Source organism: Panthera leo, chromosome C1 (assembly GCF_018350215.1).
Source record: "Panthera leo isolate Ple1 chromosome C1, P.leo_Ple1_pat1.1, whole genome shotgun sequence".
In the NCBI taxonomy this organism is placed as follows: Eukaryota; Metazoa; Chordata; class Mammalia; order Carnivora; family Felidae; genus Panthera; species Panthera leo.
In genome coordinates, this window is record NC_056686.1 from 184,428,401 (window position 1) to 184,437,773 (window position 9,373).

Here is a 9,373-nt window from a genome sequence, read left to right on the forward strand (position 1 = left end):
CAGATGAGACAGCCTCGCCGTGTGGGGGTCAGTGTTGCAGAAGAAGTGAACTTCATAAAAAGGCATCTCACCCACTCGAGGAAGGGATAGGGGATGTACACAAGTCCGTAAGAAACCGAATTAACCACATGATGAATGTGCCATGAATGGCGGGGCAGGAGCCAAAGGCCTGCCTTAAGGACTCCTTGAATCCCTGCTTTTTATCTTTACCGAGCAAGTCTTGAGACACAAACACACTTTGCACAAAACCAACCCTCATTCCACATTAATAAGCATCCCAAAACATTTGGAGGTATTCACCAGAATACTCTCCAGAATAACCTTCATCACAGTGGAGGGGGCTACAATCATTATTTTGGAATGTTCTTATCTTCTTCCGATCCTAAGTGATTTTTTAAAAAGCTCTTCAGCATAAAACACAAAAGCAAAAAGCATCTGAATTATTAGGTTAAGAAGCAACCTTCATCAACCCCAATTTAAAATTTTTTTCCAAAAAGTTTTCCTCTGGGTCTCTTGGCTGGCAGTGCGCTCCTCAAGGAACCCGCAGATCTCGGCACCCCTGGATTTTTTTTTGGGGGGGGGGGGCGGCAGAAGAGGAGGAAACACCTGATGAAACTGCACTCACATTGTCACTGACATCCCCGAGAAGCAGGAACCCTGCACAACAAAGTGCGCTAGGAATCCTCGCGGGCGGTCTCGCCGTGGGAGAAGCCGCATGTCAAGGAGACATGGTGGGGGTGGCAGAGGGGAGGTGAGAGAAGAGACGCGAAAGATGCAGAGACAGAGCGGAAGGGCTGCCCTACTCCCTCTGCTACGCTGTCCGAGAGGGCGAGCGCTGCCGGGAGGGAACTTAGCCGGACCCGGGGCTTTCCCCGAACTCCCGAGCTTGGAGTGGGAGTCCTCGCCCGGCGTACTTACTGCTCACAGTCTGTCTGTAACTTGGCTGGCTGAGGCTCTGTCCATGGAGCAAAAGTAGAGAATCCAGGGTGGAAAGTTTCTGGTGCGTCGCCTTGCAGTGTTCTCCTAGTCTTCTTTCCTCTTTACTCCTTCCCCTTTTCCTCTTTCCCAGGTCCTAACGTTTAAGGTCCTGGGTCAGGGTGTCTTCTAGTGCAGAGATGGTTGTTATGATGATGATGATTGGGGGGGGGGGGGGGGGGGGGGGAGGGGGGGAGGGGGAGGAGGAGGAGAGGGAAAGGAGGGTTCCTCCAAAGGGGCACCCGAGCGAGCGGGGGAGGAGACGGCGGAGGAGGGGAAAAGAGGGAAGGAGGCTGAAAAAGCCTTTTCACACCTTCGGGAAGGAGACCCGTTCTGGAGAGAAAGGGCTGAGGACTGGGAGGAGGCGGAGGCGGGCCGGTGCTGCCGCTTCGCAGGTCTGCTAGTTCGCGAGGAGGCGCGGCCGGAGCCTTAGGGCCGGTGTCACCCAGAGCCAAGAAGGCGCAGGGACCCGGGACCGCACGCGGGAGGAAACGCGGCGGCTGCCCAAGCTGTCACCTCCAGCCTCTCCCCTCTCGGCCGCCGCCGCCAGCAGCCGGAGCCGGACTCACTGACAAGCCGCAGAGAGAGATACACTGAGAGGGAGATGATTATTAGTTGCGTTGAGTCATCAGGCAAAGTGAGTCCTTTTGGGTTGTCCTCGGTTTCCGATTTCTCCCCCTCCCCCTTTCCGTCCCCAAATCTAGCGCCTTCAAAATAATAATTTGGGGTGGGGGTAGGGGAAGTCTCTGGGTTATTTCGGGATGGAGGTGGGGGGGGGAAGATCTAAACCCAAGCCAGACTGGTCCACCGCAATGAAGGAGGAGAGTGGGGGGCGGGGAGGAGGGCTGGGGAGGTTGCGGGGGGAGGGGGGCCCCGCCTGGCAGGAAATTAAACATCAATCAATCAATCGCTGTGAGCCCGGCGACCCAAACAGCGGCGGGGCTGCGGAGGAGGCAGAAGGGACTGGCGAGGGGCGGGTGGGAGGCAGGGAGGAGGGTAGAGAAGGAAGGGGAGAGTCGGCGGTGGCAGAGAGGTGGGGCGAGGACCGCGCGCGTCGGGCGGCAGAGGACCGATGGCAGAGAACCGAGTGCCGCGCGAGGCGGTGGCCGAGGCCGGTGGGTGCGCCCGGGTGCAGGCGGGCGCTGGGGCTCGGGTCTGGTCCTCCTCCTTGTGGCGGGTCCAGGGCGCGGCCGCCTCGCCCAGCCCCGAGGCGCACTCGTCCCGGCGCGGAGGCGGCGGCGACACGGCAGGCGCTGGTTGCCTCGTTTCCCGGCGGAGGCGCAGACCGACGCGCAGTAGGCAACCACGGCTGCCTCGGCTCCCGGTTCGGCTAACTGCGCGGAGTACTTTCGACTTTGGAGATAGGAGGGCTATCGCCTCCCCCACCCACCGCCTCCGCCCACCACCCACCGCCTCCGCCCCTCCGAGCAACTTTTCCCGATGCCTGTGAGCTCCCCCTTCGCGCAGAGCCGGCCGTCCGGGCCCGCCGCGCCGCCGCACGCGCGGGGAAGGCCGCTTCTCTCTCAGAGCCGACGCGGCTGTGGGTCCAGAACAATAGCCCGGGTGTCCTGAGTGGCAGGAGTACCAGCACTGCCCGCCGGGCTGCGGGTGGGACAGGAGAGGGGGCTGCGTGGGGGGCGCAGGGCGGGGGGCATCCCTGGATGACGTCCCTGGAGCGCTCGCAGCGCCGGCGACATCTCGAGCAGCTCAGCCCGGGCCGCCTGGAGGCCGTGACGCGGAGGCAGTGAGGGCGGTGGGGCTGCCTGTCCTCCGGCTGCGGGTCTGGGACTCCTGGGACCCCAGGCGGCTCAGGCACTAGGCTTCGCGCGCGGGCAGAGTGTGCGGTGAGGACCCGGTCTCCTCGTCCCGGGGGAGGCCGCGCGGGGGCGTCCACAGCAGGTCCCGCGAAGGTGTAACTGAGCCACAAACTTTTGCCGACTCCCGCGGCCGCAGCCGCCCGCAGCCCGACTCCAGCCGCGGTGTTCATTTAAGGTGGCGCGAGCACTAGCCGAGCAGGCCGAGCTCCGTCCGCGCTTTTGTCCCTGAGGTCCCGCTTGGGCGCGGGACCTCCTTAAAGAAAAGCACGTGGGCAGGGGCCGCGGCCCCCGCAAGCCGCCTCGGGCGCCGGCTTACACTCGCAGTCCGGACCTGTGGCGGGAAAATGAGGACGCGTCCCCGCCCGCCTTGAGGCCAGTGAAGCCCCTCTGCTGGCGGCACCGCCAATCCCTACCGCACACCTTGTGTCTCCTACCTAAACCCCCGGACCCGGAGGACTCCCAACCATCTCGCTGCCTGAGCCGCCAGTCCCCCTTAAGAAGTGTTGGCTGTACGGCGGCGCCAGAGGGCCAAACTAAATTCGTTTTTGGGAAACGCGCTCGGGTGGTAATTCTGGAAATCTTGGGCTGGTGCACAGACAGGGGGAAGCCGCGTCAGCCTAGTGTGCCCGGAGGTAGGCCGCCGTCCACTCGCCGCACCTACCCGGTGGGCGGCGTGCGCGCAGCCATTCCCTCAAAAGCAGAGGCCTGGGAGGCGGGGGAGCCTCTGGAAGAGAAAGGGTCCCAGAAACTAAACCTGCCCCGGCCTCTGTCTCAACGCCCAGATCCCGGAGAATCCCGCACCCAGGCGCCGCCCACCAAGTTCCAAAGGAGTCCTAGGCGACCCGGGAGGCTGTCGGAGCCCAGCCGAGAAAGGAAGTGAGGCTTGATAGTAAATCTTCGGGGAGCCACCCTGGGAGTTTTAGGCAGCATTTTCTTTTCCCTGCTTTTTATTCCCCAAATCCCATCTCCCCCACTTCCCTGAGCGAACGGGTTAGAGAAAATGCACAATTCGAAGTCTGTGAGAACAAAGTGGCTCGAGTAAACCAACTCGTGGTAGCTAAGGTTTTTGGCTGCAAAGAAACAAACTGTAAGTTTGATCAACAAACTTTTTTTTTTTTAATCTGTAGTTTCACGTCGGAATGGGAAGGGGGTTTTGCAAAAAACAACTACCACTGTCAGAGTTTGAGCCCATTTTCAAAATGGGGAAAGACGCAATTCTTACAAATATCTTAACAACGATAATAATGCTGTTTCTTTCCTTACCTTGGTGTTGAACTGCAGAATCCTCCTCCGGATCAGTGTCCAGGAACTTAGAAGAAATGGTGATATTAGGACTTCAGTACTTCTGGAAAAAAAAAATGCAAATGGTTTAGCCAGGATCTTTCCTGTCTGATTCGTCACTATTATTATATCTGATGATGCGAATGGTTGGAGCGATTCAATCTTAAGTCATTAATGAGCTATTTTATAAACACCACTGTCTGAAGATCTTCATTTACATTTTGCGAAGGATCACTTCGCTAACCTCACATGCTTATGTCAACAGCATGAGTAGGAGACTTCAGTCACACTCATAAACAACACAGCGGTATTGTTAATGGGTTAATATTTTATAAAGCGTAAATATTTTATTATGTTTTGAAAGGAACTATTGATTCTAAATTATTAAACCCCTGAGAAGGGTGATTTAAATAAAGTATACAATTAAGTACAATTAAATGTACATTGTGGCTAGTTTGTTTTCAGATTCTGCACCCTTTTTAAATTAATTGATTTTCTCATTAGTGGAGTTTCTTCTTGTCCGTTTTTGATAATGAACAAAGCTATCATTTTGGGCAAAAGAACTCAACACATAAAGGTGCATTTAACATAAAGGAAAATACCAAAAACTATGGGTTATTACTAGAAATGTATTTTGAATATTTGTAGATTTATATTTAGTAACACATTTTACAAATTTCTTTCAATTAAAAAAAAAAAGAATTCTAGGAAGTTTTGTGATATATGCCCCGTGTCGGGGGTTTTTTTCCCCTTGAGTTTTGTCCCTAATAAAGGCCTTTTCTGTTTCAAATTACATAAGCTTTTTACTGCACGACTTTTGTATTGACCTAATTTCGACTGAAGTAAGCAATTATTTTCAGCATGTTTAATTTTTACAATAAGAAATTTTAAATAACGTTTTTATCTTTTGCTAAAATTTTCCACTTTTTAAAACTAAATAAATTATGATTCAAAAGTTTTGTTTGGTTTCGTTTTATATTCCTCAAGTAGTTTACTTCCAAACATTTTTAAACAAAATCACACTCAATAAAAGAATTGGTTTTCATTACTTTTTTTAAAAATAATTTTATCCAAAACGCATTTGTGCACAGATAGTTTGCTCCAGTGCTCAAACCATAAAGTTCATGTTGGGGGACATTTTTATCCCTCAACTTGCTTCTCACTGACGTTTTTTGTCAGGAATCTACTAGGACGTCTTCCCCTCTCCTCCCCCACCCCCAATTTTTTCATATGTCATTTAGTCAAAGGTCACCTGTCTTTCATAATCACACGGAGATTTGTTATTTTAAAAATCAACGGATCTTTATGCGCTGGGCTTAAATATGCATGTTTTTTTCTAATTTCCATGTTCTCCCCTTTTCTCTCTATCTCTTGTCAGGCCTTTCTTCTCCTTTTATGGCCTGCACTTTTACTGACATTTCTTGATTTCACTCTCTCTCCACACCGAGGTTTCTCCTGCGCTAGCTCTTGACTCTGGCCAACCTTCCTTCCCCAATGACCGTTCAGGACAGCCTAGGCCCGACTGCCCGGGCAGAGGGTGCCGGCTGCCCGGCATGGGACGCCGGCTCTCGGCTGGACTACCCAGACCTCTGAGGGCCCAGCATCCATCACCAGGCTTCCTGGATTTCAGGTCTGGTCACCCTGGCAAAGAGGCCCTCCCGGCGTTGCGCTGCTTCTTAGAGAACACGGGGAAGTTGTGCCGCGTTTCTCCTCCATTCTCGCACACACAGGCAAAGCTCTACGGGAATTGCCAGCGTCGAAAGCCTTCTATGGCTCCTAGGAACCCACGCAGGCCTGCCTCTCCCGCCCCCCTGCGGCCCCCCCCCCCCCCCCAACCCGGGCTTGCTCTGCTGGGGGCGAAAGGAGGGCGGGAGGGAATCGTTTCTCTCAAATGAAGCCCACACCAGTTCTGAAGCCAATTTCCGCCGCGGACTGTCCGGGGAGAGTTGGGCGACCAACATTTTCACGAACCGCATAACTGCCCCAGGCTTGGATTGGAAACTGGATGTGCCAAGGGGACTAGGGCCCGAGGCCAGAACGCCCCAGGGGAATGCGCCTAGAAGAGCAGATCAACTAGGGTGGGCTCGAGCCCTTTCCCAGACTGCTCCGGGGCGTCTGGGGACTGACCAGAGCGCAGGGGGCGGGGGACACTTACTTCGTTATCCGCACGCCTTCCTCTTTGGCATCAGAGCCGGGCAATCCCAACCCGCGCCAGGCAAAGATAAATTACTCCTGGCTCCCGCAGCAGCTCTGGGGCCTGGGCGGGGGCGGAGCGGTGCGGAAGCCGTCGGGCCGCCTAAGGTAGGGGTGGTGAAGGTCCTGCTCCCATCCTCAAAGGAACGAGTCCCTGCGGCCTGGCGGAGAGAAGCGTCCCAGGGAGAAGACTGGTTGGGGATGGGTGTTGGGCAACTAGTTTGTGTTAGATGGTGAGCTGAGCACCCAGGAGGTCGGAGGATCCGGAATCGGGAACAGACAATGCAGAGGCCCAGAGGGCGGGAGGGGACACGCGAAGGTCTGCCCTGGAGCTAACTCAGGCGAGGACTGGCGCTCTGTGCACTGAGGCCCCAAATGTCGGGGGTGGGCACCGCCTGCCCCGGGTGAGGAAAGCGAAGGGACTTGTCTTGAAGGTGAGGGAGACTTTGGTTTGGAGGTGTGGAAGTGCTTCCTCCGCGGCCGCGGGTTGAGAGGCCCGGGAAGGCGGAGGGCCTGCGGGCTCCGAGCACAACTCCAGCGACACAAGACAACGCCCCCGAGCTCTTGAATCCTTTCACTCTTTTTCAGAGTCAAGAGCTTAATAGCTGGATCTCCTGCAGCATCTCAAGGAGATGAGAATGACTGCCCCGCTAATCTAGTTTTTTAAAAATAGAAATCGACTTTAAACGACCGGGAACAAGGCAAGGGGGGACAACACGAAACGCTAAAGGAGCTGCGGCTGCCGCCCCGCCCCCACCCCCGGGCGGCCTGGGTTTGAGCCCGGAATCCCGCTCCAGACTCGCTGCGTTTTCTCTCTGGAAACACCGAGCGAGGAGAAAGGGGTCTGCCCCATCTCTAATCCCGGGGCCCAAGGTAGCGGCGAAGAACCCTGCGACCTCGACTCGTCCTTACGGCCCCGTCGCCCCGGACCCCGGGTCAACGCCAGGGTCCCAGACCGGAGATAAGGCATCCTCTCCCGACAGCGCCACCGCGTGGGCTGCGGCCGAAACCTGCGGCGCCCGTTCATCCCGCTGCTTTCCCGAGCCGGCCTTTCCGCGTAGCCTCAAGTCCACAGGTTAAGGATGCGGCGGAGGGGGGGGGGGGGGGGGATGGGCAGGTCCCCGGCCCAGGCAAACCCGGACCACCCTACACAAGCACCCGCCCGCCAGGCAGAACCTCGGCACCCCAACCCCTTGTAATGAAAAAGCATACCTGGAAAGTCCAGGCCACGGCGCCCCACCCGTACCCCAGCCTGCAGGCTGGGCAGCCTGTGTGCTGAAATTCTCGCCCACCCCTAGCCGGGGCCAGCCAGCCCAGGAAGCCGGGTCCGAGGCGGCCCAAGCTAGCTCTAGCAGCTCCGGCGACGTCTAGCGACATTAGGTCCGCGCTGCTCTCGAACAGCGCGGGAGAGAGCGAGAAAGCCTGCTGCGGGACCCGAGGTGCCAAGCACTTACTGGGACAGAGGACGAAGCGGATAGTCGGTCTATTTGGCGGCCCAAAGCTGTCTGGAGTGGCGGGGACCCTAGAGGGTTTCCTTGGCTGGTGACTCGCCTGTTCTCTCCATCTCACGAAGCCCCACGGAAACCCTCTTAGTCCGTCAAGCCTTGACCCCCGAGTTAACGCCCGGGTGTCCGTGACATTGGTGTTCTGGAGCTCGGTTCTTCCCCGCCCCGCGGTGCCTTGCCTGGGGGCCCCGCGGCCAAGCCCAGCAGAGCCAGGCATCACCTCGAGCTGCCCCGGCGCTACGTCAGGATTTGAGAGTCCCCACGTCGGGCTCAGAGGACTTGAGTGGGTAGGCTGGGGCTTATTTTTAATAAATTCAACTGTTCACACGCGCGCGCGCACACACGCACACACAATTTGGGGACTGCCAGCTACTGAAAGGGACAACGACCCGGAAAGGTGCAAATTCACCTGGTGCCTGTCCAATTACAAAACTCCGAGCCCCGCACAAAATAGGGGTGAGCCCTGGAGGCCCGAGCAGTAACGCCTGGCGGCCATCAGCCGCACTCTTGCAGGACTCCAGCCTCGCGGCGAAAACACCGCGCTGTCGCGGGGGCCGCAGGGGCCGGTGCCCAGCCGCACCCGCCGCGGAGCCGCGCCGCCAGCTTGCTGAGTTCCGGAGCTCCGTGTCCGCCTGGCCTGTTCACCCGCACCCTCATCACTGGCTACCTGTTCGCTTCCAAACCCTAATACCCGTAGGCCATGCGGAGCTATCTCCAAGTGTGCCAGGCCTGGCACTCGTGCCAAGTGGCTCACCTCAGCGGGCTGCGCCTGCCTTTGCCCCCGGTGCCAAGTGCCGAGCGAGAGGCGGCGGGTCAGGACTCGGACGCCGTCTGCTCACCTCCAGGAGCCGACAGTGGGTGCCTGCGGCGTCGCTCGTCCAGCCCTGGGGCTGATTTAAATAACTAATAAGCTCAGAGAAATTTTACGAGGGGAACTTTTCCTTTTAGTATCAATAAAGCCTAGTAATTGGGTTCGTTGGTTACCTAAGCTCGAGTTTCCCAGTCTGTCTCTCTCTCCTCTCCTCTTCTCTTCTCTCTCTCTCTCTCTCATTCAAAAGCAACGTTTAAGAAAACCCGGCAACTGCGTGTGTGCGTTTGTGTGGGTGTGCAAGTGTGAGTATGTGAAAGAAGTTGTTTGTTTCAAAAGTCCTTCTCCTGGAGAACAATCGTCATTGTCGCTCTGTGGTGAAGAGTTTTGAAAGGTGAACTGTTGTTATTTCAGAAGAGAAAAATGTTAACAACAATTCGTCTCAACACAAGTACAGCACAAGGAGGGAGGGTTCTAAAGATTTTTCCCTATGGATGTGACAAAGACATTTGCAATGCGTCCCTAATAGTTTGCATTTTAATCAACTTTTACTATATTTTGACTTCCACTCCTAGAATTCTGGTGGATTGTAGTGATATCTGTTGTTCTCTGTAAAGACTTCTATACTATCATGCATTCCAAATTTTTGGTTCAATTTTCTAACCTTTTGAAAGCATGTTTTTAGTCGTAAAGAATTTTTCCACCTGGGAACCATGCCTCAACTTAAACATATAAAAGAACTTTCATGAATAATAACTGCAAATAGCCCATTTGTCTGTGTCCACGGAGTTGTT

General features: G+C 55.7%; 1 protein-coding gene across 4 annotated transcripts in view; it reads right to left on the reverse strand.

Annotated features, from left to right (window-relative positions):
- The window catches only part of SATB2 (SATB homeobox 2), a 218,708-nt gene extending 217,592 nt beyond the window's left edge, over positions 1-1,116 (reverse strand). For all 4 annotated transcript variants that reach the window (XR_006205634.1, XM_042949625.1, XM_042949623.1 and 1 more), the window contains exon 1: positions 919-1,116. The gene's annotated coding sequence lies outside the window, so the exon portion shown is untranslated. The remainder of the gene's footprint in view (positions 1-918) is intronic.
- Positions 1,117-9,373: the final 8,257 nt, after the last annotated feature.